Source organism: Protopterus annectens, chromosome 14.part0, assembly GCF_019279795.1.
Source record: "Protopterus annectens isolate FY-2018-M chromosome 14.part0, PAN1.0, whole genome shotgun sequence".
In the NCBI taxonomy this organism is placed as follows: domain Eukaryota; kingdom Metazoa; phylum Chordata; order Ceratodontiformes; family Protopteridae; genus Protopterus; species Protopterus annectens.
The window spans coordinates 405,939,019-405,966,664 of NC_056748.1; the positions used below are offsets into that span (position 1 = coordinate 405,939,019).

The 27,646-nt window shown below is 38.5% G+C and overlaps 1 protein-coding gene across 1 annotated transcript in view; it reads right to left on the bottom strand.

Moving 5' to 3' along the window:
* The window catches only part of DOCK1 (dedicator of cytokinesis 1), a gene marked incomplete in the record, with an annotated part of 4,741,214 nt that overhangs the window by 1,816,525 nt on the left and 2,897,043 nt on the right, over positions 1-27,646 (bottom strand).

Here is a 27,646-nt window from a genome sequence, read left to right on the forward strand (position 1 = left end):
TTTTTATGGAAAAATCTTGCTGGACAGATTACCAGTGAAATGTAATAAAGAAAAAGTACAACAAATCTAGTGAGGGAGAGAAACGACAGTTTTCTGAAATGTATAAAAAAACAAAATGCTTTGGAGAAAATTTAAAAATCAAAATAAATGGGGGATTTATGAGTGTAAACATGGATGATTTTATGTGGAAAATAGAAAAAAAGGAAACTTGGCATTTAGAAAATTGGACACCATATTACTTGTGGCAAAATGGGTTATGTGGAAAAGATGATGTGATGGTTTATTGTATAAAAGAAACATAAGAGATGACGTTTTGGCCAAAATAAAAACGTGGTTAAATGACAACTAAATGCTTATACATTCTAAACAGTGTAGAAGTCCAATTGATGGTTATGGTGTATGTAAGGATGGTATATACAAATAAAGCAACCTCTACTCTTTTTTTTTCCATAAGTGTCATGGAGCATTTACAACCATCTAAGCTACCACCAACTCAGGAAAATGGGACCTTGGTTTAACATTTCATACAAAGGACAGCATATCCAGGAGTGCAGCCCCCTCACCCACTTTACACTGTACTGCAGTTCCTGTTGATCCACTGACAATACATGTCTAAATTTTGGTGTTTATTGTAACACTGCCCCATGCAAGTCTTATTGTACAATGTTATCTTTCAAAACAATAACAGCACAGCCCAGAGAAATGAAGTTTGGCAACAAACCAAGTTGTCCCAGGACATCTTCATGGGGGGTTAGAGTGTTATTAGGGAGAGTTAATTGGGTTTGGGAGTTGAAAGGGTTAAGTGGAGGCAGGGATGGTTGGGAGGAAATGAGATAGGGATGGGGAGGAGCTTAAGAGGTTTAGTCTAGTGTAGTGTATCTGGGTTAAGCAAGCACAGTTTGGCGTGAACTTGCTATTGCAAGTGTCGTGTCCATGACGACCTGTGGGTAGCCTGGTGTAGGAAGGCCTTGGATGGCTTTTGGTGCAGGGTAAATTACTTGTCATTTATTTGGTTATTTATGTATTTATTTATTTCGGCTAGCTTTGGCTGTAGGTACAAGGTTATTTGATATCATTGATTTCTGTTAATATAAGTGTGAGGTTTTCCAGGGAATATATAAAAGAAGAAAAAAAAAAGTCTGGAAAATATGTGAAACAACCATTACCATAATAACCCGTTGTGCTCCTGTTCCTCTAAGGTTTATGGAATTTGCAAGCCCGTGGATCCTTTTCTTTGTTGGGGCCAAGTGTTGGCCCAGCCCTGAGTATTTCTCTAGAGTCTTGCTGTCGGGCTAGATGGTAAAATGTACTGTCCATTTGGGGTGAGTTTCTGGGGGTTGGGGTGGTGGAGTCCTGCTGGTGGCTTGCATCGGGGCTGTGCCTTTTTGTCGGTGGTCACTTCCGGGGAGGTTGTTGTGGTGGGGGGAAGCAGCTTGCATCCAGGCTTATTTTCTTTCTTGACCCATTTGCCATCCTTGGGGTGATTGGGTTGCTCTGTTGGAGCTTTGACTTGAAAAAGGGAGGGAAAAAAAAGAGAAACAAAAAAATGGAAAAACAAGGGATCCAGGTGAATGATTTGGGTTGTTTTGTGGGCCAGGTTGGGAGATGGTGTAGCGGTATGAGTTGGGAGCTGCAAATGAGTGTTAGCAGTTTAAGGGCATGTTCTTGTCCACAGAGGAAGGGAGAGCTAGAGGGTCCCAGAGCTAGAGGGTCCCAGGCACAGGAGTTCAGACGTGGTCAGGATGGGGCGGGAGATGGGATGTTGGACAGGCTGCACACTGTTTGGGTTTGTCAGTGCATGTTGCTTTGAGCTTTGTGTATAGTTGGAATTTCTTGGTTTGAGGTTGAGAGGTCGGATGTGGCCATGGTGGGCTCTCGTCGCTCCCCACATGGGGTCTGTTCCTCGGAGATTTTGTGGTTTCCTGACAAATTACTGGCATTGCTCTGAGTGTTAAAGTTGCTAAGTGGCGGCTTCTTGTTGAAGCCGTTCGGCTGGAATGAACACTGTTGTTGGCGCACTTTTCCCTGGAACGTTTTCTCTCGAGGTTCTGGTAGGGGACGGTGGGGGTTGTTATCATCTATAGTTTCTGTGTGACATTGATGGTCGTGTGTGGGGTTGGCACGTTTTTCAGATTCTGAACTTTGGGCACCATCTGCCTTTTCGTCTTTTTTATTTTTTTTTGTTAGTTTTGTTTGTGTGTGGTTGCGTTGTAGCTGACACATGTTGGGTCATGTATGTTGTCATTGGTTTGTGCAGTGCATTTTCCTGTGGGTGTCTTTCTTTTCCCTGAGGTTTGGGATGTTGCTTCTACTGGTTGTGCTGGCTGACTCAGAAACAAAACTGTGGATGGTCTGCTGCACGTTGCTGCGGTGGGGGGGGGGGGGGGTCTGGACTTCTTCCTGTGGAGGAGTTTGGAGGAGAGAGTTTTTCTCGAGGAGCCTGTGTGCTGCTGACGTTGGTTTTGCCCAAGGGAGGGAATTGCTTGATGTTTTGTGATTTGTTGTTTTCTTTTGTTGGTGGATTCTTGGACTGGAAAAAAAAAAATGTCTGCATGGTTTTCTTTGGTTGCCAGTTTGGAAAGTTGACTTTCATGTGTGCGCTTGTTTGCGGCTCACTTGCTGGGTTTCTGCTGTTGGGGTGGGGTGAGTTGCTGTCTGGTGGATGGCTTTGGACTGGACTAACCCGCTGGATATAGCCTTGAGTTAAACGTCTACAGCGCATGTGCAGTGTGTGTGTGGGGTTGGTTTAGACTGCATGAGACTTGAGCAATGGGAATGGTAGTTTATGCATACCTCTCACTCTCTTAGTGCTAGAAATCTTGACAAAGGCCCAAAATTAGGGACAGGTTTTAAACATACCTCTCCAGGGGGTCTTAATTCAATGTTAGGATATTTTAAGTGAAATCCATGGTAAATAACTAAATTATATAAATTCACTAACAGATGCAAATAAAACCAGCATCTTTTAACTATCCTATAACTTTCCTAGCTGAAGTTGATAGTCAGCCATATTTTGCCCATTTGATCCACATTTTGAGGGCTAATGGAGATGGAGGGTCGAAAGCTATGATTTTAGATATTGCTCTTTTAAATTTATAAAGTGGCAAAAGTAACAGGATTTGTTTTAAAGTACATTTTCAAGAAAACCATGGGTGTGTGTGGGCCAGGAAGGGGGGAGACAAGTATCTGGACATTTTGCGTGACGTTGTACAGTTGAGAGGTATAAGGTTTAGTATATAAGGGGTCAGGGAAGGGGGGAATACTTTGGCACTCAGTAGTAGTCCTTATTAGAACTTGGGACACAGCAATAATTACGGTCAACAGTGGGGACAATTACTCTTACAGACTTGGTAGAGTGGTGGAGTAGCAGTTTGCATTGGCTTGGGTATTCTGAATGGGTAAAGCATGGGGCTCAGGGATTGTCATGGTTGTGGATATTGATAGGTCCCTTCATGGGTGTGGTTTAGTTTTAACATACTCAACTGGTGGTGAAATTTATCTTGGGTATTGATAGGGTCATTGGAAGCATAGCTTCAGTTATAGCTGCTTTGTCATAGATGTGAGTGGTGGTGGTACACACCTTCCTGGGTTGGCAGGATAGGTTGTCCTTGCATATGTCTTGGAATATGTACTTTGGATGATTTACATCTCTTTTCTTTCTTGCAGATGGGGTCTTGAAATGATGCAGCTGTAATTTGGAAGAGGTGGGTATAAAGTGGAGCCTTCTCTCTACATATCAGAGGGTTTACATTTCTCCTTTTCTTTGTAAATGGTGGTGTGCCAAGTACCAGTTGAGGAGATACACAGTGAATTCACAGAGGAAGTTGTGGCGAGCAAGGAGGTTACACATGGGGAGCACATGTGGGCAACAGTTACTGACGGAAGTAAGTGGATTTCAAAGTTGTTGAGTTTTGGTAGAGGATTTACACTGCTAGTCAGAGAAGGATAGGCATATGAGTTTTTGATCTCAGGGTTAATTGGTTGTACAATTTGTTCTATTAACCATTCAGTATGTTATACAAGTTGTCCCTGGTTTGGGCATTTGCATTCATTAGTAAAAGGGAGCAATGGCCATTGGCATAGGTAAGAGTTTGGATTCCTGCAGGGGGCTTGATGAGGTTACAGGTAATGCATTTTATTTAGTGTTCTTTAAGGCAAGTCAATGTGGACTGGGTTCAGGTAGGTGGAGTGGAGTCACAGCATTTTTAGCACCATAGGAATTTATTAGGCTACTGGTTCGGGGATGGTTACAAACTAGACAAGTTTGGCTCTTTTCTTTGGGTAGCACTTATCACTCTTGTTCAAGGGGATACGAGTCATAGTATAAAAAAAAGGGGGGCTGGTGCCATACTTTGGTGCAGAGTTTGGCAAACACTTGATGGGGTGGCAGGGGTCCTTGTCAGTGCCTTTATGTTAAGTAATTATTGGTATGTGTGCACATAGAATTTGTTTTTTCTTTTCCTTTAAGATGGCTAAGTGCAGAAGGCATCATGCGGTGGCTTGAAAGGGGATTTGAAAGGTGATGTTTTGACAGGATGGATGTTCTTGCTGCTGGAAGGGGGCACAAGGAGGGTCTGAGTAATCACCTTAGTAAAGCATGCTAGAGCTCTGTGTTTAATTAGTGGGAACTCATTATTGTGTTGATATAGGGGGCAAGTAAGAAAGAGGTAGGTAGAGGGCCAAAGGGGAAAACTTTTGGGGGACGGTTTATGGTGACTGTGGGGATCCCATGGGATGAGTAGAGCTACGACATTCATAGGAGCATAGGAACTTATTAGGCTACAGCCTTATGGCTCTTGCAAGCCAGTGAAGTTCAATCCTGGCTTTCCTGGAACCTTGGAGTTGTTGTATTCACTCATTGAGCTGTTTGAACTGTATGTGGGGGAAGGGCCAATGCGGTGTTGGAGTTTTTTCCTAATGGGTGGTATCTGCGGAGTGACAAATTTGTCCCTTGAGTATGTAGTGTTAATGTTACATACCAGGTTAAGGTTTTACAGAATAGCACAAGACACATTTCACTTGGGGATTGGATGAATTTTGTAGATAGGATTTTAGGAAGCATGGTAGGTAGGTGGCTGTGTTGGGGTAGTTTTAGGAACTGGGTGTGTGGTTACAGGAGAGATAGAAGGTTTAAAGGAAGCTTGATTGCAGGATAAGGTAGCTATAGGACAGGTCTTAATTACCTATTAGTGGTATAGGTAACATAAAGAAAGAGAGCATTCAAGGGGAAAGGCCAGGGACAACAGGGGTTAAGATGATTTGGTAATGAGTGAATTGGGGGTGTTTATGGCTGGGCATATAGAGTACTTCATTGCCAAGTATAGGTAAGTTTTCAGGAACTAGGTCAAGGGGTGCTAGTTTTGTGCCATCTAAGTTTAAGACATAAGGTTTTTGACTTAGACTATTCCCTACGGTAATTAAGTTGTTGCACATTCAGAACTGGGTAGTTGGTGGGCTAAGGTGATATGCTACAGTTGACAGGGTACTGGGTGTGTGACTTAATACTAGTTTTGACTAGGTGTCTTTGAGCTCAAGGGGTTATAGTTTGTGGTTTTAGTTATAGGTTGTCAATCCGTTCAGGTGGAGCCATGATTTCAGCTTTGAAGGAAGTGGGCTAAAAGGGTATGTATTCTCTTGGTGTGGATGTTCTGCTTTTACAGTGGGGTCATGGTAAATTTACTTTCTTTAGTTTCATTTGGGTGTGTTTCAGTGAGGGTATGGCAAGGTGGGTTTATGATGGGATTCTAAGGTGCTTTACAGATGATGGGTACACTGAATGCTGTTTGGCTTGACCCTTCCCTTTATGGAAAGTAGTGGGTTGAACAATTTTGGGTAGAAGGGAGGGGGAACAGCCTGGTCAGGCTGGTTGGTGGAGAAAAGGGATAGGTTTGCCCTCTTCTGTTCCCCCTCTGGTGTCTGGATGTTCATTTCAAGGATTTGGAGGAAGCTTGCTGAATAGATAAGCAAGCTGAGGTAAGGAAGCTGCTTATTTGGTGGAAGGTAATTTAATGAATGGTGTACGAAGTGAGATGGGACGCTGCTTCATATGTAAAGTAAGCGAGCAGAGGTATGGACCCTGCTTGTTGGGCAGGGTGAGTAGGTACGCGACCCTGATTAACATTACAAGGATGGTGCTTCATAAGTAAAGTAAGCGAGCAGAGGTATGGATGCTGCTTACTCGGCAGGGTGAGTAGGTGCGCTGCCCTGATCAACATTACAAGGATGTTATGCTGTGTTTAGAAGCAATTATATTATGAATAGTTGTAATTAATGAATTTGAACAAGCTATGTTATGGAAATTTAATGAAGGTCGTCAAATGTCATTTGGTGTGATGTATTTACTGAAGGGGACTAGGACAAATGAAGTTTGGCAACAAACCAAGTTGTCCCGGGACATCTTCATGGGGGGTTAGATTGTTATTAGGTGAGTTAAGTGGGTTTGGGAGGTGAAAGGGTTAAGTGGAGGCAGGGATGGTTGGGAGGAAATGAGATAGGGATGGGGAGGGGCTTAAGAGGTTTGGTTTAGTTTAGTGTAGCTGGGTTAAGCAAGCACATTTTGGCGTGAACTTGCTACCCACCCACCTTCCCTCTTTTCATTGGTGGGTTAGGGGGATTAGGGCTATTTATCAGTGGGGCTAGGCGGAGAAGAGGGATAGGCTTGCCCTCTTCTCTTCCCCCTCTGGTGTCTGGATGTTCATTTCAAGGATTTGGAGGAAGCTTACTGAATAGATAGGCAAGCTGAGGTAAGTATGCTGCTTATTTGGTGGAAGGTAATTTAATGAATGGTGTATGAAGTGAGATGGGATGCTGCTTCATAAGTAAAGTAAGCAAGCAGAGGTATGGACCCTGCTTGTTGGGCAGGGTGAGTAAGTACGCTGCCCTGATTAACATTACAAGGATGGAGCTTCATAAGTAAAGTAAGCGAGCAGAGGTATGGACGCTGCTTACTGGGCAGGGTGAGTAGGTACACTGCCCTGATCAACATTACAAGGATGTTATGCTGTATTTAGAAGCAATTATATTACGAATAGTTGTAATTAATGAATCTGAACAAGCTATTTAATAAAGGTCGTCAAATGTCATTTGGTGTGATGTGTTTATTGAAGGGGACCGGGGCAATTATACTTGGTCTCATGTAAAATCAAATAGAGCTGCTAAGACTGAATACTACGTGTGATGGTCTGGTAAACTATATTGTGGAAATTACTTGGCTTGCTTACTGAAGTGAAAATATAGCATATTATAAATGATTCCACATAGATGAAATCATCACTGATGTACTTTTATTAACCACCCTGAACTCTTTTAACAAACAATCATAGCTAAACCAAACTTTAAAAGATTTGCTGCTTTACTGAAGACAAGTCAATCAAAATGTGTGTTAATGGATGATCTGGGCACACTGTGAAATTGTCAAAATATACTGCTAACAATACAAAGAACCTTGCAAATTTATATTTGTGTAGCACAAACTACATTAAAAAGCAGATTTATTTGAAATGCACATTCTTGCAGCTCATTTGAGCTGCTTTCTCAGTCACTATGTCATTATGCCACCAGTTAAAGACAGACATTTGACAATACTACAGTTTTTATTCCTATGACAAAGCAGCATTAGTACCACTCAAATTTACATAATCAGGTCAGTATCTATTTATTAAATGGATCTGCAGCCAAATTAATTGTCTTTGATTGAAAAAAATATGATGAATTTCAAGAAAGAACCTAAAAAATAAATAACCTGAAATGCTCAACTTCGAACACTATGGTTTCAGTATGTGAACTGAAAAGAACAATCCAGTTTATCACAAAGCTGATTTATTAAAAATATGACAATTTAGTGCTTTCATCAACTGCAATGTTGACTTCATCAGAATACATAATAAATACTAACAAACCTCTAAATATCATTTGATTTTGGCGCCAATCAACATCTAGTAAAACCTTTAAAGTGATACCCAATCTATTATCTCTAACACAATATATTAAAAGTGTGTATTTTGTCTTGGTCTTAGCAAAAACAAAAAATAAAAACTCAATATACATCCTCAAACAATAAAATACATTAATACTGTACATATAATGTAATTCTAAATTCTGCCCATATCTAACCTGCTAATTCTAAATTCTGCCCATATCTAACCTGCTAATTCATATTTGTGCAAGTAGTACAGGCTTAATGGGCATGTTGTCATTCAGTCCAGGATATGTAATGGCATCCAGAGGCAACTGCCACTTTACTGCATTCTCCCCCAGTATAGCTTAATGTTCCCTCCCCTTGGATTACTATATACTTATAGCAAACTTGAAGCTGCGATTATCCCCTTTGCTTGCTATATGTCTACAAAGGGCATTATTGAGATCCTTCTTCCTATTGTTATATAAATTATCATAGATTCTGTTTATGAAGAGTCTTATCAGTTTTCCCGACATAATATCCCGGGCATACCATGCATTTCACTAAATATACAATGTGCATGGTATTAAGATTACCATAATTAAACATGACTTTTGTTTTGTTCAAATTGTGAAGGGTAATACTATCTAATTCTAATATATAACTACAATAAGTGCAGCTTCCACACTTGTGAGTGTGTCCTAACTTATTTTGTTTACTCATGTTGTCATTACTCCTCTCCAAATTACTGTTAATTTTCCTGTCCATCTTGTAAACAAATGTTGGTGTATAATATGGCTGATGTCATCAGCCTTGAGAATGTTCCAATTATCACACATTAAACGCTTAACTCTATCAGCAAAAGGACCAAATTTCAATACACATGCTCCATTGTAATGTGAATCATTACTATGTTCTAATCTAGTTTCAACCTGCAGAGTGCCATTTCCTAAAATAGGTTTGTATTTGCTGCCCCATTCCTTTGTAACATATTTGGCTACATCCTCTATTAAACCCTTAGGGTACCCCCTCTCCAAAAATAGGGAACCAATGTATTGTATTTCCTGAACTATGTCACTATAGCGATGTCATCCTTGCTGCTCTGATACACTGTCCTTTAAATATGTTTCACATTAATTTCCTTGGATGGTTGCTTTCATATTCTAAATAATTATTACTAAAGGTTTCCTTCCTGAAAATTTTGGATTTAAACCCAGTAGGGGTGTTGATTATAAAGGTGTACAAATAAGCAATACCATCCCTTTTGATGTTATGTGTAAATTTTAAATATGGACTGGTTCCACTTAAATAACTACTGAAGGGATCTATACTCTCAAGGGGGCCATCCCATAAGATAAAAATATCATCCAAAAACCTCATGTAAAATCTTATATACCTATGATATTCACTGTTAAATAAATTGTTTTCTTCCCAATCTATCACAACAAGATTGGCAAAAATGGGGGCACACACTGCCCCCATGGCCACATCCTTAGTCTGTTTATAATAGTCACCTTTGTAAAAGATGAACTTGTTGTCTAAAACAATTGACATACAGTCCACTATAAGACTGAGTCGATCACCCCAGTTTTGCATATTTAGTTATGCTATTGTGAAATCCATCCAAACCTTCCTGTTTGGGAATGCATGAAAAAAATCTACTACATCTATGGTAATAAGGACCAAATCCTTCTTCCATATGTTGGTTGTTAATCTACCTAAAAAGTCACATGAATCCTTTAAAACATGGGGTACTATGTCATAAATATGTTTCAACCATTTGTCAATAGCAGTCCCTATGGGAAATGTTTTAGATTGACTGCCCGATATTATGGGCCTAAAAGGGGGATTACTTATATCCTTGTGTACCTTAGGAATACCTACAATGGTGGCTAGTTTTGGATAATCCACCTTCATGTAATCATATCATCAGATGTAACCCTGTTATCCGGTAGGTACTCCTCTGAGTACATCTATGTGTCTGTAAGCAATGTGTATTTTGTTTATAGAAACAGTTTCATAGTTTCCAGATTGTTGTAATATCTCATACATCTTATTAATATACTCATAGGAATCACAGATCACAACTCCTCCAACCTTGTCGGGTTTTATAATCCTGATGTTACTATCCAGTTTAAAACTGTTTCAATATGACAATTTCCTCGTGTGTCAAATTATTTTTCAATTTACTACCTTGAGTGTTCTGACAAAATTTGTACATTTCTTTAGTTTCCACTTTCTCATAGGTGGCTATACTGGGATGTATAGGTGGAAGGAACATGCTCTTTTTCAAAAGCTTATTAGGTGTGGGTAGAATGATTTTACCCTTGAAAAAAAAGCCAAGTTTAATTTCCTAAGAAATAACTTTAACTTGGTTAAAGTATCCACTATATCAAATTTTGACATTGGTATGAACTTCATGCCTCTGGTAAAAAGTTGAATGTGTTCCTTGTCTATTTTCATATTGGTGTAATAATACACATTAAACGTATCCATGCTACATAACACACCATTCTGTAAAATAGACTCAGATGTGTTTGTACCCCCTACCAATTCTTTTTCATTTGCTCACTCCATGCCTGATCTGTATTCCTCCATTCCCCTCTGTCCTTGTACCAGTTTCCGTTCCAATACGGGTGATGGTGCTGTTTTGAGCCCCCATAAAAATGTTTCTTGTCATAATGTCTATTATATGCCTGACCACTGTTAGTTCCAGAATCATACCTGTTTTGAATACCTCTCTCTCCTGCATGACTGAACTCGGCTCCCTTAGTTTCTTTATATATATATATATATATATATATATATATATATATATATACACACTTTATTTGATCTAGACTGTTTCAAATCTTACTCAATTTTTCTATTTTTCTTTTTGAATGTTTTGTCAGACCTACTCTCTACATTCTTTGTTTGATGTATAGTTTTTCCTACTGAGAGAATAAAAGATCGCTTTTTATGGCAACATTCAATTCCTCAGTTTCAACAAGCAAATGACATAATTTCTCATCAATGTGTTTTATGACTAACTTCATAAACTCGAAGCCAAAGTTGTTAAACAATGATTCGTATTCATATCGTACATTCTAAATTAAAGTAATGCCCATAGGTGCTTCAAAAAAATGTAGACCCACTGGAACAATTTTTAACTCAATACATTTCCTTTAATACGCACTGTCTAGTTGAATACTTTTAACAGTTCCAAGCTTTTTACCCAACTTATAAATCATATCCCTTAAAATTCCCATTTCTTTATTGCCATTAGGATTAACTAAATCCTCCTTAGAAATTACATAGTCGGTATTAAGCAAAACATTAAATCTAGGATCGCAATCAATGTTATTAAAGTCTATGACTGCTGTAATATTGCTGGATGTGCAAATAACAGTGCCTTTGCCATTTATGGTTGTAGAGTAAGTACGTATAAGTCCTGTTTTTTCAGTTTAGCTCCTTTGAGTAAATACTCCTCCTCCAAATTGTCATGTAGGGAGAAGTCCAATATGATTTCCATCTCTGAACCCTTGCTGTTGTCATTATTACTGGCAATCCGATAAGAGGCCGAAGCATTCTCAGGAGCATTCGAATTGCGGGCATCTCCTTGACCGTTAGGAATTTCCTCTGAGGCTTCACTTCCATTCCGCATGTAAACAGAATGTACTGAAGACAGCTCACGTCCTGTACTATGTTGAGTAAACAGTTCAATTAACCTGGTAACTTCACCATTTAAAATAGCTACTTCTGACTGAAGTTTAAGCATGTCATCTCGCTTTATGGGTGAAAAAAATCAATGGAAGGTCATCCAATGAATCCATAGTGCCCTCAACAAATAATACTTCAAAACTGGTGTTTCAAGAACCAACTTAGAACATAAAAAATAAATAACCAGAAACGCTCAACTTCGAACACTATGGTTTCATTATGTGAACTGAAAATAAGGATCCAGTTTATCACAAAGCTGCTTTATTAAAAAATGACGATTTAGTGCTTTCATCAACCGCAATGTTGACTTCATCAGAATACATAATAAATACTAACAAACCTCTAAATATCATTTGATACTGGCACCAGAGGGTCATAGCCAATGAACATCTAGTAAAACTTTTAAAGTGATACCCGATGCTATTATCTCTAACACAATATATTAAAAGTGCAATTTTGTCTTGGTCGTAGTAAAAATTTCAAGAAAGGATTGAAAAGGGATATTAACCTACAGAAATTGACGGTAGTTGCAGTTTAATCATAAAAATGATGGGTCATGCATTCTGGCACAAGTCATTGCTGTAGCTATTACTTTTATGGGGAAAGTAACGTGTGTTGGATGTGTCACATGAACAAAACTATGTGGATTATACCTACACAATTACAGAATCCAGAATAGTTTAAACAAGAGAGTTTAGGAATAATGAAGAGTTTAAATAACCTCATAATCCCAAGAACTTAATCATTACATAAGTTGACAGTTACACCTTATAGAGTAACGTGCAGTTTATAAGCTCTTACAGGGTGAAGGAGGGCTTAAATGACTGTTACATTACAAAGCAGTACAAGACTAAGGGACATATCACTAATTCCTACTCACTGTAGCCATAGCAAGCCCAGCCTCCTGGATGGGTGATGAGCTCCGTTTTGGGATGGACAGGTGAACGAAAATAAAAGTCTGGACACATTGTGCAGTCAGTGCATCAGGAGGCCCTCTGCACTCAGTTTCTTCAAACATCTTCAGCTCAGCACATTTAAAAAAAATTGTTTTGCTCCCAAACTCGTCCTTATGCACAATTCATGACATCATAGGTTCACAGATTAGTACTAGGCTAACTGCCTTTGTGGGACATTTTAAGCCTAGCCTGTTACCTCATGTGAGACTCAAACCTTGGTACCTTGTGTCTGTAAGGTAAACACCTTAACCATTATGCCAATCTCCCACCTGTAAATGTAAAAAGGAAGGACTTGCAACACAAAAGCACTGTCTGAAACATGTAAAAAGGAAGAATATTAAATGATTAATTACCTATCTTATATTAAAAAAAAAGAAAAAATCAGCTACTGAATGGAGACCCATCCAAATGCAGTAACATATTCCAAAGGTTCAGGGAATACAGTTCATTACTCTTCAGTCAATTCTACCTATGAAGGCCATCTGCAGCAAGTTTCTGGAAGAGTCTGCAATAAGTATCTATGTGGAAGAATCACAACCTAAAATGTGAAAGCTTGTAATACCAAAAAGACCAGAATAAATGTAGTACCACAAGAGACCAAACTCTTGCATTCATAGTCCAAACAATGCTTGTAGAAAGTGTGAATCATTAAGTACATACTCACAATAAAAATATTGGAAAGAGAAACGTGCTTAAGCATTCTCAGGAAATAGTTACACTGCTGATGGCATGGCCTTTGCAGCAGCATTTTCAAAAGACTAACAAAAGATGAAGCAGGTTACAGCCATTAGGATAAAGTCTGGTTATTTACTCTACACCACTTCTCACCTGACCTGAAGCTGACTAGCAACTAGTGCAGCTTCTTCATTTTTTCTCATCTCATAAAACCTGATCAGACTTGTACACATTCCAGTTATGAATGGATTTACTTCTACTGGATTCAGCCACTAAAAACATGGAGGAGAATTGAATAGTTTAAGGACAGCTAAAAAGGAACTTATAAGAGGAAATTTGGATTAGTCCTAAGGGACAACTGATTCATAGGTTCATAAGTAGGTACTAGGCTATCAGCCAGAGGGCCTACATAAGCCTAGCCAACAAGGTTCCCTGGCTTATGCCACCCAAGAAAGTTATTTTCCTGTGCCATTGTCGAGCAGAGACACAGAAGTGATCCCGGGGTGTATTTCCTATCTCCAATCCATTCATCAAGATTTTTCTTGAAGAGTGCCAATGAAGAACTTTGCTTAACATAGATGGGTAGCCTATTCCAGAGAATGGGAAGTCTCTGGGACAGGAACTCATCCATACAGCATGTCCTGTTTATTGTGGTGACAAGGTTTAGGTCCCTAGAGTGTCTAGCTCAGAGGAATTGGGATTTCTTTAGGTGTAGCATGTCCAACAGCTCTGGGTTTGACATAGCTTTATATGTTAGGCAGAGATCACCTCTAAGTAGGCGATATGCTACGGAGTAAAGCTGGAGTTATTTGAGACTGTCAGTGTAGGGCATCAGTGTGAGGCCAGTAATCCTCTTTGTGAGGTACTTCTGTGGCCTTTCCAGCTGCTGCAGATGTCTTGTGAGATACATTCCAAAAGGGGCATTGTACTCTATAATGGGTCTAATGAGTGTCAAGTAGAGGGGAACAATGACCTCTTTTTTCCTGGATGAGAACCCTTTTATGATGAGGTGTGCCACATAGAAGGACTTCCTGACTACTGTGGTGATGTGGCTATCAAAGAACAGACTACTGTCCGCCTGTGTCCCAAGGTCTCATCACACATTCGGTGTTAAGTAAACTGCTATGTAGTAGTTCATGGGCGCAGAGTTTTTACCAAAGGGGATGACAATGCACTTTTTGGCACTGAGCTTGAGGCCATGGCTCAGACACCAGGCATCTTTCTCAGCGAGGCCCTTCTGTAGGATTTCCACATAATTTGGGGACTCAACTATGGTTCCTAGTTTGCAGTCATCTGTGAACTTCATTAGCCAGAGGCCTTCTGTGTTAACCTGTACATCAGAGAAGTAGATACCAAACAGAAGAGGTCCCAGGACTGAACCCTGTCACTGGTCACTTGTCACTGGTTTGAGGTCAGATTTGGAGTGTGCAACTTTTACAGTGTGGATTCTGTCAGTGAGCCAGTTGACAACCCATCTTTTGATGTAGGGTTTTATACCTAGTTTAGGGAAATTAGCTATAACTCCAGAATGGGGGATTGTGTCGAAAGCCTTGGCGAGGTCAAGATAGGCTGTGTGAACCACATTACCCTCATCTACGGCTTTGGTGACTGCCTCAAGGAAGTCAGTCAGGTTCAGGAGGCATGATCTGCCTTTCACAAACCCGAACTGGGTGGGATAGAGTTTGGAGGTTACCAATGTCTTTGTTTATGAGTTCCATGATGATACGGTCCATGGCCTTGCAGACCAGGCTCATCAGGCTAATAGGGTGATAGCTCCCGGGATCAGTGGTGGCTCCCCCTTTGTGAAGTAGGATAACTGTTGCTGTATGCCATCCAGTGGACACAAAGCCTGATGTGAGGCTATGATTGAACTTGGTGCTTAGTTGGGGAGACAGTTCGTTCTGAAGTTTGTGTAAAACGCAGCCTGGGATGTTGTCCGGTCCCATGGATGCTGTGTTTTTGGCTTTAGAGAGTGCAGCTTTTAACTGCGGAGTTGTGATTACAGGGACTCTGCAGTCTTCCTGTATAGATATGGGCCCTTTAGGGGGTGAGGTGGGGGTAAAGTTAGCACTGAGCCTATCTGCCAGGATGTTGGCAATATTAGTTGGCACTGTAATTTTCGTGCCATTGTGCTATAACTCAGAGCAGATCTGGGTGTTGCCATTGAGATTCTTGACATAGTTATGGAATGTTTTGTTGCTGTCCTTAGAATCAGAGGTGATTTTGTTTTCGTAGCTAGCTTTGGAGGATCTTATAAGGGATCTCAGCTTCTTACTAAGGCTGACCAGGTAGCTCCTCCACTCATGGGATTTTACTCTCTTTTGCAACAATTTCGTCCTTCTGTTGTACAGTTTGTTTATGGCAGGGGACCACCAGATTGACTTCCTTTTTTCGGAGGATAACATCTTGGTTGTGTTTGGGATAGCACGATCCATGCACTCGTGTAAGTGCTTATAGAGTGCATTTGTGTAGGATTCAGCAGTTGTAACTGTATTGTCCATCTGCATGGGTGTCATGAAGTTCACCACTTCTGTCTTAAAAAGCATGAAGTTGGCTTTGGAGAAATTTTTTACCATGGTGGGGGGCAGGATGTGGATATCAAGGGTGATTAGCTTATGGTCAGATAGGACCAACGAGGAGTTGACTTCAGGTGTGGAACACCGGTCACTCATGTTGGTAATGACTAGGTCTAGGATATCGTTGCACCTGGTGGGGGTGTGGATAAGTTGATCCAGGGCATTGGAGTTTATGAATTCCAGAAAGCATTGTGTGAAAGAGTTGGTACACAACTAGTTTTCCCAGTTAATGATGGGGTAGTTGATATCGCCCATTATTAGGGTGTTTGGTTGAACCCTAATATTTTTCAGTACATCAAGAAACCTGGGGCATAGTTGGAGATCTGTAGCAAGCTACAATTTGAATTGCAGTTTTGCCCAGAGTTAGTTGCACTTGGATAACCTCGGATGCATTATGCTGAGTGACTAGCCTGGAGGTGTGGATATCCTTAATAAATATGGACACACCTCTGCCTTTGGTGTTTCGGTCCAGGTTACATGGCCGAAAAGTGTGGTATGAGTTATAGCCTGGTAGTACAGGGGTGCTCTCTGGAGCCTTGAACCAGGTCTCAGTCACTGCACAGATATCGATGTTTTCCATTTTAAGGAGTGCCTCGAATGAGTGCATTTTGAGATTTAGACTTCTAGCATTGAGTAGCATTATCCTCAGTTTTTGCTTGCCTGTTCCTGTTACAGTGGTGAATTTGTCATTTGAACCTTGCCTAAAAAAGGCACTATAGGAGCGGCAAGAGCTTTAGCCAGTTTCCAGAATCGCAGGGGCGAAAGGTGCAGGCCATCTCTGGCAAAGCATCATGGTCTGTCAACCATGTCATCCCAAGCAGACAGATACTGGATCCCCTCAGAATGATACCAGAAGCTTAGCCAATTGTTGAAGTCAATCATTTTGTCCTTGTACTGCTGTATCATTCTGGGTGATGGCAGAATGCTACTCAGGGCTAGGGTCATACCTGCCTGGGCTACAAGATCGGAGAGCTCTTCCATGTCTCTTTTCATGTAGTCCAGGGAGGTACGTCTCAGGTCATTCACACCAACATGGACAATGACAGAGTCATATTTGTACTTGTTGTGGAGTGACCTGACTGCATGGGTTATGTGGCGGATCCTGGCACCCGACAGGCAGCTGACAGTAACCTTCTACTTGTTTAGCCTGGTGAGTGGGACATCAGTGTGCCTGACTATAGTCTCACCTATGACTAGTATGTTGGATAAGTTGTTTTGCCTTATTGGCTGTGGTTGAGTGGCATACTGAGTCTGTGGGCTATGTGTTAGTTGGGTTGTGTTGGGGGGTGGAAGTTGCTTGCATTTCTGCTTTGGAGGTCTCTCTTGCTTGATGCTGGAGAAAGACTGAAAAAAGTCCATTAAGGATAAGTGCCTTCAACTCAGGAATCTTGCAGGCAAAGCTGATTGTCACAGAGGCAAAAAATGTCTTTTAACAGACAAACTGCAGAATCACTAAAACCTCTAGTTCAAATGGTGGGTGAATAAGACTGTCAGTCATGAAGCCCATCAGAAAACAAAACAGCTTAATGAGCCAGTGCTATAAGCATGGTCTTCCATCCAGAAGAGCACAATGCGCAGAAAAGCCAACACCATTCTTCCAGACTACAGAATAACTGAGCCCTAAAGTGCATGATCCAGTGTCATCAATTATCCAACCTACAGACCACTGTCATATCAACTTTACTTCTTTGCAAATGAGATAAAATCACTCCATTTGTTCACACATTACACTTCAGTCTAGTCCTTGGACCACAGCAGGCAAAGCTCTTGTCTTAACCATATCTCTAGTACTTTAAGAGTGAAACGCATTGCCATTCACTCAATCTGCTGTATGTAAGATCCCTTTTCCTTTAGAACTTCATCTACTTAAAGAAAGGAAGGGAAAAGATGTGAATTCCAACCTTTAGGAAAGCCTCTATCATCAAAACTTACAAGTTTACAAGCAGGAAGAGAAGTCTCTAGCAAAATTACTGAGAATTATCCAAAACTCAATAGCCTGTTGGCAAAGGTCTGACACAGACATCATGTCTGTGAAAGTATAATGACTTTGCAGTCAGTGACACTATAAATAGTAATACACAAACATCAGGTAAAATAACTAATAACTTTGGCCACAAAGAGGTCCAAGAAGTAGAAAAGGGGATGTCCGTTGCTTATTTTAAAACTGTCTCGCTATGTTAAACTCATTTAACATAGCGAAACACTAAAAAAAAGCAATGGAGATCTTGCTTTCTCCATTGCTTTTTTTTAGAACACTGTCTCGCTATGTTAAATGGGTTTAACATAGCGAGACAGCTTTAAAATAAGCAACGGAGATCTCCATTGCTTATTTTAAAGCTGTCTCGCTATGTTAAACCCATTTAACATAGCGAGACAGTGTTTTAAAAAAACAAGTTATACTAATGGAAAAAAGTCTGGGTGACCGGACCTTTTTCCATTAGTATAACTCGATTTACAATGGGCACGCTGGCCAATCAGCGTGCACGTTTTGGGGGGGTCATGGTATAATAAGCAATAGTACTCACATCTGGAACCCACCAAACCACTGTCATCTCAAAATTTACACAAACGTGGGAGAACTGGCCTTCTACGTCAGAACAGTAACTGATGTACCAGTAAAATTATCCCATAAAATGCTTAGTGAGCAAAATTAAGGATCTTATACCACACTGCATTTCAGCCATTCTCATTCTAACAGGTAGTAATAGTTTCCTGCATTCTGAATACATGGCCAAGTATGGCAGAAGAGTAGGAAGATGAGGGTGGCTCATCTGTTTGAAGCTTCGGAGCAAATAAGTTGGACTCTTAGGCCTTTCTGGCTGAGGTGGCAAAGGATTATGAGAAGCCAGAAAGGCCTAAGAGTCTTCAGAATCTCCCTCCTGCAAAGGTGCACTGTGGGGGAACAATGCACAATCCAATATCATAGCCAAAAAGAACGGTCCCTCCTGCCTATCTTGCTGTCTGCTATCCCTACCAACACACCTACACCTTACCTTAGAAAACCCTTTTCTTTAACACTAACACTATTCTGACCAACTATGTCTGAATGTGTACTGGCTTTTGGTTAATGGATTGCTAAAGGAAACAGCGATTCCTTCCAAAATCTGTGTGTATGGTGTGTGATGTGCACATATTCTGTGATTTGCATACTGAATGTCCAATCCACCTACTGCATGTCTTTGGATGTAGAAAAAAAAAACAACACCAGGAAGAAATTCTACATATTACACCATTATTGAATAATGTCTCTATTTTGTACTGTAGAATTTTCCTTAGAGATCTATGGATTACAGCATTAATCTTTTTTTAATAATTATTTTTATTATTTTCAATTAAGTGACAAAATTGTTATATAAATGACTACATAGAAATTGCATTTACACACACACACACACACACACACACACAAACTAATCAAGAGAGAACCATAAAGAATAAATAAATAACTATATACAAGGTGTCCACTAAACCTTAAGGAAACAAATCATATTTAGTAGACATGTATGTCAGAACTGAAAAAGTGTCAATTTGTTCAACAGTCTCTTTAGTTTCTTCCACAAGTTTAAAGAAGTAATTATAGTGGGGTTTTTTTTGTTTGATGGTTAAAATTACCATATGACAAGTTTCAGTTGCAATATTAAATAATTCATTCATAGGTGGTGTTAGTTGTCTTCCAATTTATCATCACTTTTCTTGCCATTGCAAGAATTGTCCAAAGAAGAGGGTGAGCAACTTTTTCACACAAGTTGGTACTGGTGTGTTAAAAAGAATTAATGACTTAAGTTAAATCCATCACTAAACAGAGCCTGTAAAAAAATTAACATTGTTCCAAAAGGGTTTAATTATGTTACAATTATAATACATGTGCTGCCAGTCAGGAATAATATTCAATCCACATCTCCAACAACTATTTTTTTATTAATCTTCTGTATCTTGTGAGGTATGTAAAATGCTCTGTGTATAAACTTCCAGGAGTACAAGTTCCATCTTAAAGAGGTTGAAGTTTGAATTGATGATGTTAGAATTAATTTCTTCTCACTATCACTTGGATAATAGTCATTAATAGATACAAAATATTCCCAATATTTATCTTTGTAATAATGTATCTTTTTTTTCATTTCTATAAATTTTAAAAACGTTACCTTCCTCTGGTTTATTGTGATAAATTGATATCAGCTATGCAAATAGTTTAGGGATCTCCTTTTTGACTGAAAGCTGCATCAGAGATTATCTTTTTTCTAAGGCATATCTGCAGTTTTGTATATCAAGCCATTGATCTGAATTTAAGTTAAATTTACCGAGAATATAATCTAGTGAGTACATTTGTTCTTTGTTCATTAATTTGGACCAAAATATTGACCGTCTTTAAAATTATTCATTACAAATGTATTAAAAGTAATAATAGTATTTTGAGTATATGCTATTGGAAAGATGAGAAAAGGCCAGCTGAATATTCTGGGGTCTTACAAACTAGATCTTTAAAGTTAACTAATGTCACAGATATACAGGTTTAGTTTATTGATAATTTTTGTTAAGTATATGATCTTTTAACAACCAAAGGAAACTATTATAGATTTTATTATAGCAGTTAAAATTTAGTACATTATTTTTGAGTATAAACTCCTGAATATCTTTCCATTTAGCTGAATAATTTTTATTTATCCATAAAGTTATTGTTTTAATCATAGCTGAACTAGAATATAATTCTATATCAGATTTATTCCTCCATTAGATCATGAACAGAGATGATGTCCGAGTGCCAGTCTAGGTTTATTGGAGTGCCATAGAAATTTAAGCATTTAAGTATTGAAATCTTTTGTATATTGTTTAGGAATAGGAGAAGCTAAGGACTGAATTATATATAATTTTTTGGGTAACAATAATTTTATAATTAGTAATCTGTCATCCATTGTAAAATAAAATGTATTCCATTTGGACAATAGGACCTTGATCTTTTCTAAGTTTTCTGTATAGTTTATATCGAGTATGTCTTTAATGTTCTTGGATAAAGTTATTCCTAAATATTTTATTTTATCATCTTTAGCTAGATATTTTGAATAGTTTTCTGAGATATTGTCTATACAAGTATTAATACATACAATTGTGTCTTGTTTTCATTGAATTGAAGGCCCACTATAAACTGAAATTTCTTTATAATTTTAAAAAGATTAAGATGGGAGTTTGTAACTTCACTTAATGTTATTAAGATATCATCTGCAAATAAAAGTAATTTGGAAGACAAACATCCAAAATTTATTCTCTTAATATCAGGATGTTCTCTAATGTAGTTCGTAAAAGGTTCCACTACTAAGGTGAACAATAACAGTGATAGAGGACATCCTTGTTTTGTACCTTTGTTAATGGATATTGATTGTGACACACATGAACCAATTTTTATGTAGGCTAATGACTTTTCATATAGATTTTTAATCAATTGTTGAAAATCCATAGGTAATTTACATTCCTTTAAGACCAGAAGAAGATAATACCAACTATATCAAAGGCACAGTTAATATCTAGGCTTAGTAACATCAACTGTTCCTTTATATCATCAGTGTAGTCAATGATGGATAGGATTTTTCTAATGTTGTCAAAAGTACTCCTGTTTCTTATAAACCCAGTCTGGTCATTATTAATAAGATATGGTAAAAAGTGTTGAATTCTATTAGCAATGATGGACATAAATTATAATCAACATTTAACAAAAAAAAATTGGTCTATAAGATATACACTCTGTTGGGTCTTTATCAGATTTTAATATTGGAGAAATAAGAGTCTAATTCCATGATGGAGGTGTTATTTTTAAACTTTTAGCTAATTGAAAGGTGCAGAATAAAATATCTAAAGCCTTTTTTGGCCATTAATTTATAAAGTTATGATATTATGCCATCATTGCCAGGAGCTTTGTTCGGTTTTAGTTTACATATTTGACTAGTAAGCTCAGACATAGAAATAGGTTTCTTAATTATTTCTAAATTTTTTCCGTTAGCCTATTTTTAGTATATTTGTTAATGCATGTTCTGATTACCTCTTGGGAATCTCTAATAGATTTATCTTGATTGATTTTGTGAAAGTATGATCTAAATGCTTTGAGTATATCTTCTATAGCTGTAACTTCGTTCTTTGTATCTTTGTTGTATATCTCTTTTATATGATTTGATGTTATCATTTCAGTTCTTGAAGCTACTTTACATAAAGATTTAGGGTTAGTGGAATAACTTACTAGTTTCATCTTTTCTAAATTAATTTTGACTTTATGGTTTAATATTTCTAAATACTTGCTTTGTAATTCATTTATTTTGTATGCATTAGTCGTAGTATTATTTTGATGAGTTAACTTTAATTTATCAATTTTTTCTTGTAGATCTTTTAGATATTTGTTCCATTGTTTTCTTTTAAAAGAGTACCAATTAGTTATTCGCCCATATAAATACAACTCCCATATATAAACTTCTGATGTATCATTTGTATTATTGAATTCTAAATAAATGTGGATATCTTTATTCAAGTAATGTTTAAAATCATTCATTTTTGTTATGTAAGCTGGGATTCTTTTAATATGTATATTATTGTTGTGATTCATATATACATCAAACATTATGGCATTATGATCTGAAATCAGACAAGAAGTTATTTTAACTTTTTCTAAGCTCTTAATCAAGTAATTTGAAAGAAAATTGTAGAATGAGATCTATGCATATTTGAAAAATGTGCAAAACGAAGGGAATATTTATGTAAAAATTCACTTGAGTCCTTAATATTTAGTGTATTGATAAAGCTTAGTAATGCTTTGACAGTAGCTGTTATTTTGTGTTTTCCTTCAGTGCTAGCATCAGTGTCATGACAAATACAATTAAAATCACCAGCGATAAGACTTCCCTTGGAATGCTGTAAAATCAGGTCTAAATGGTATTTAGTTGTTTTAACTCTCAAGCCAGGAATCCAGTATATATTTACCAGAGTATAAACTTATTCAAATATTAACTAAACAGGACATACCTTTATTATCACTATAAATATTTAGAATGTGTGATAATGGTGATGAGTTATTCCATAAGATGGCTACTCCTCTTCTTTTTTGTGCAAACTGAGAGCTAGCTATAGTTGTATACTGTTTATACTATTGACATTTTGGTAATGAATGCGGTTCTTGAACAAATATAAATTGTGAAAATAATTTTAAATATTTTTGAAAACTAGCTCTCTTGTTACCATTATTCAATCCAGTTATATTAATTGATAGATATTTTAAACTTGTCATCTGTTAAATTCTATACTTTTTCTTTTCCATATTTGAGTTCTTGCAATTTTTTTAAATCAAATAAACACTACTAGAAAAATAATTATATTTTGGAATGATTGAAATATAATACAATATTTTAGAATCATACATATAGCTATTAAAGTGGGCACCAGATTAAGACTGGTTATATCAACCATTCAAAACAGAAATAGTACTTTAACAACCCCACCTCTCATGGAGTAAACAACTACAAACTTAGAAAATCTCTACAGGCCATACAATCCCTCAAAAGCAGCAGAGAACTCAGCTCTACCACTCAAGTATCTCTTTTTTCCTTTCTTTTTTTCCTCCTCTAGTTTCTAGCTAGATATATAGATAGAAGGAAAAGTAACATTAATCTGATTGTTCTTGTGCAACTCCCATGTTTAGTAAGACTCATTTAACATATTTTAAGAAAACAGAAAAGTATAACAAGTACTAGTTGCCAGTGAAAATCTTTGTAATATGCATTATACACTGATTTGAAGTAGTACAATAGTAATGATATAAGGAGAACTTACCTTGAACATGTGAATACTTGGTGTTTAGGATAATAAGTAATAATGAATGGTATATGAATCATTCTATTGAAAGGTTATAAGTACACTCAATAGGGACTAGTTGATCTACGTATTAGGACTTTTGAATCTAAAGAAGACCTTAGATCTATACTACCTTATCTGTGAAAAAAAATCCCTTTTAATACACTATATGTCAACTACTAACAAAACATTAAATAAGAAAGAAGTGAAATGAATATATTCTTTAAGTGTCTAATTAAACATAATATTACAGAGAACAGATTAAAAACATCATTAAATAAGCATAAGTATTACCGAGATGTCTGGACGTGTCTGTTATTAATGTTTAACATATACCCATTATTTAAAATCAGTGAGTCAAGCATCAATAACTGTAAAGCTTAAGATAAGAAGCAATAGATATCAGTTTATACTTATATACATAATCTCAATGTTTGTTTTAAATATCATATATACAAGTGATTTAAGAAGTAAGAACCTAGAAATATACAAGGTCATCTTTATGTTATACGGTTATTACCAAAAAAAAAAAAAAACTATCTCAAATACTGAATCAGATGAACAGGAATAAAAAAAAAACAGTATTAAATAATCAAATTCCAACAAACCAAAAATGAACCAGTCATGTTTTTTTTTTCTACAAGAGAGTAAAGGGCAAATGATATGAAATGTTTTCTTTCTTAACTACTGAAATAAAGGTTCATAGGTTCATACTAGGCTATCTGCCCGGGGGCATTTACCAGCCTAGCCCATAGTTTTGTGGCTTACACCACCCCTTTAGTATGGGGAACTATACCCATTATTTTGCTGTGCCTCTGTTGAGCAGTGACACTGAGGTAATCCCTGGGGTATATCTGCGATCTCCCATCCATTGGTCAAGATTTCTCTTGAACAAGGCCAGCGAGGTGCTCTGCCTCACATATACCGGGATTTTATTCCACAGCATAGGGAGTCTTTGGGTGATGAATCTATCCCTCCAGCACGTCCTATTAATAGCCGTGTTGAGGTTTAAGTCTCCCGCCCTTGTGGCTCTGACGGATCTAGATTTTTTGAGGTGAAGCATATTCATCAAATCTGGGTTTGACATGGCCTTGTATGTTAGGCAAAGGTCACCTCTGAGCAAGCGGTGCGACTGAATAGAGCTGGAGTTCTTTCAGTCGGGCAGCATAGGACAGATGTTTGAGACCCTTTATCCTTTTGGTGAGGAACTTTGTGGCCTCTCCAGCTGCTGCAAGTGTCGGGTCAGATACATTCCGAATGGGGCATTGTACTCAATCATTGGTCTGATGAGTGATGAGTATAGGGAGACTATGACCTCCCTTGATCTAGATGAGAATCCCTTCATGATAAGGTGGGCAATGTAGAAGGTCTTCCTAACTACTTTAGCTACATGGGTGTCGAATGACAGACTACTATCAACCTGGGTCCACAGGTCCCTGATAACTTCTTCTGTGCTCAGTGGATTGCCACCTATTTGGTAGCTAGGGGTAACCTTGTTTTTCCCGAAGGGTATGACTATGCATTTTTTGGCATTTAACTTTAGGCCATGGCTCTGGCACCAGTTATCCATTTCTGTGAGACCCTTCTGAAGGATATCTGTGTCAGATGTGTTTTCTACTATGGCGCCCAGTTTGCAGTCATCTGCAAACTTTGTCAGCCATAACCCTCCTGTGTTTGCTTGTACTTCGGAAAAGTAGATGCCAAACAAGAGTGGGCCCAGGACTGACCCTGTGGTACACCACTTGTGACAGGCTTTGAATCTGACATGGCGCCAGCAACTCTGACCCTGTGGGTTCTGTCACTCAGCCAGTTTGCAACCCATCTTGTGATGTATGGGGTAACATTTAAGCTGATGAGTTTTTCAATGATACCCGAGTGGGGTATTGTATCGAAGGCCTTCGCCAGATCGAGGTAGGCTGTATGGACTGCCTTTCCTCATCAATGGCTTTGGTGACTGTTTCGAAAAAGTCAACCAAGTTTAGAAGGCATGATCTGCCTTTGACAAAGCCAAACTGGGATGGATCCAAAGTCTGCAAATTCCCTATGTCTTTATTTATGAGGTCCATTATGATCCTCTCCATGGCTTTGCAGATAAGGCTTGTCAAGCTAATCGGCCGGTAATTTCCAGGGTCGGTGGAGGCACCGCCTTTGTGAAGTGGGACCACAGTTGCAGTGCGCCACTCCCTGGGTATGTATCCAGAGGTGAGACTATGATTAAACAGCTGCCCTAGCTGTGGGTTTAATTCCTCGTTGAGTTCGTGGAGCACACAGCCGGGACACCATCAGGTCCCATGGATGCTGTGTTTTTGCTTTGGAGAGAGCAGTTCTCACTTGGGCGATGGAGATGTTTGGGGGCTGCAATCGCTTGGTATAGATATCTCTCCTTTTGGGGAGGGGAGAAGTTTGCACTGAACCTGTCAGCCAGTATGTTGGCAATGTCTGTAGGATCAGTAATCTTCACATCATTTTGAACTAGTTCTGAGCATATCTGGGAGTTTCCTCCCAGGTTTCTAACATAGCTAAAGAAGGCCTTATGATTGTCTTTTGAGTCTTTAGCTATTTTTCTCTCAAAATTTGCTTTGGATGATTTTATGAGAGCTCTTAGTTTTTACTTATAGTGATCAAGGGTGTCTTACCTTTTAAGGATTTTGCTCTATCTTGTAGTAGCTTCCTCCTTTGTTGTAGAGTTTGTTTATGGCTGGGGTCCACCAGACTGGATGCTTGCCTTTGGTACAAAGAGTCTTTGTTTTGCTTGGGATTGCCTTATCCATGCAGTCCTGCAGGTGCTGGTAGAAGGCATTTGTGCGATTCAGCGGCTTGAGTACTGTTTTCCGCCGCCGGGGCCTTAAAGGAGACCACACTAGTCTTTAGAACTGTGAAGTCGGCGTTCGAGAAGTTCTTTACTGTGGTCTTTTTATTTCAGGTGGGGTGGGATGAGGAGCTCCAGCGAGATTAGTTTGTGATCTGATCTCACCAGTGAGGGGTATACTTCCGGTGTTGAACATTGTGCTCCCATGTTCGTGATGATGAGATCAAGTATGTTTTCTCCTCTTGTGGGATGGTGACTAGTTGTTCCATGGCATTTGAGTTTATGAATTCCAGGAACTTTTGGGCTAGGGTGTTTGGGCTTGAGTAGTGTTCCCAGTCTATATTAGGGTAATTGAAGTCACCTAGTATGATGGTGTTTGGTGATACATTTATCCCTCTAGTGTTTTCAGGAAGGCCATGTGAGGTTCCTGAGTTTGTGAGGGTGGCCTGTAACATGCTACAATTTGCAGAGCAGTCTTGCCTATGGTTAATTGCACCTGGATGGTCTCCGATGCATCGTGCGTTGCCACCAGTCTTGAGGTGTGGGTGTCTTTGATGAATATGGATACCCCCCCTCCTTTCTTGGTATTGTCCGGATTTTGGGGCCGGAATGCATGATAAGAGGTAAAACCTGATAGTGCTGGGGTGCTCTCAGGAGCCTTGAACCAGGTTTCTGTCACTGCACAGACATCGATGTTCTCCATACTGAGAAGGGCCTCGAGTGCGTGCATTTTGAGATTTAGACTTCTGGCATTGAGCAGCATTACCCTTAGTAATTTTGTTACATCTAACTTTATAATTATACAGAAAAAATACTTGTTTTACATTGATATATAATAAACAATATGAAACTAATTGTTTATTCGAAAAGGAGTCTAAATCATTACGAATGAGAGGAAGTTTCTAGGTAAATGGTCTGTTTATTGATAAGAAAATCTATAATAGAGAGGGTGGTGTAACTGGTTTGATTTTCAGATTTGGTTTGTTGGAATTTGGCTATTTAATACTGTTTTTTATTCCTGTTCATCTGATTCAATATTTGTAATAATTATTTTTTGTAATAACCATGTAACAAAGACGATCTTGTATATTTCTAGGTTCCTACACTGATCACCACACTAGTCTGGAAACAAAACTAGGTTTCCAGTATGACAATCTCATTATCATAGCTTCAATCAGCTACAAGGAAGCTCGACAAGTTAAATAAA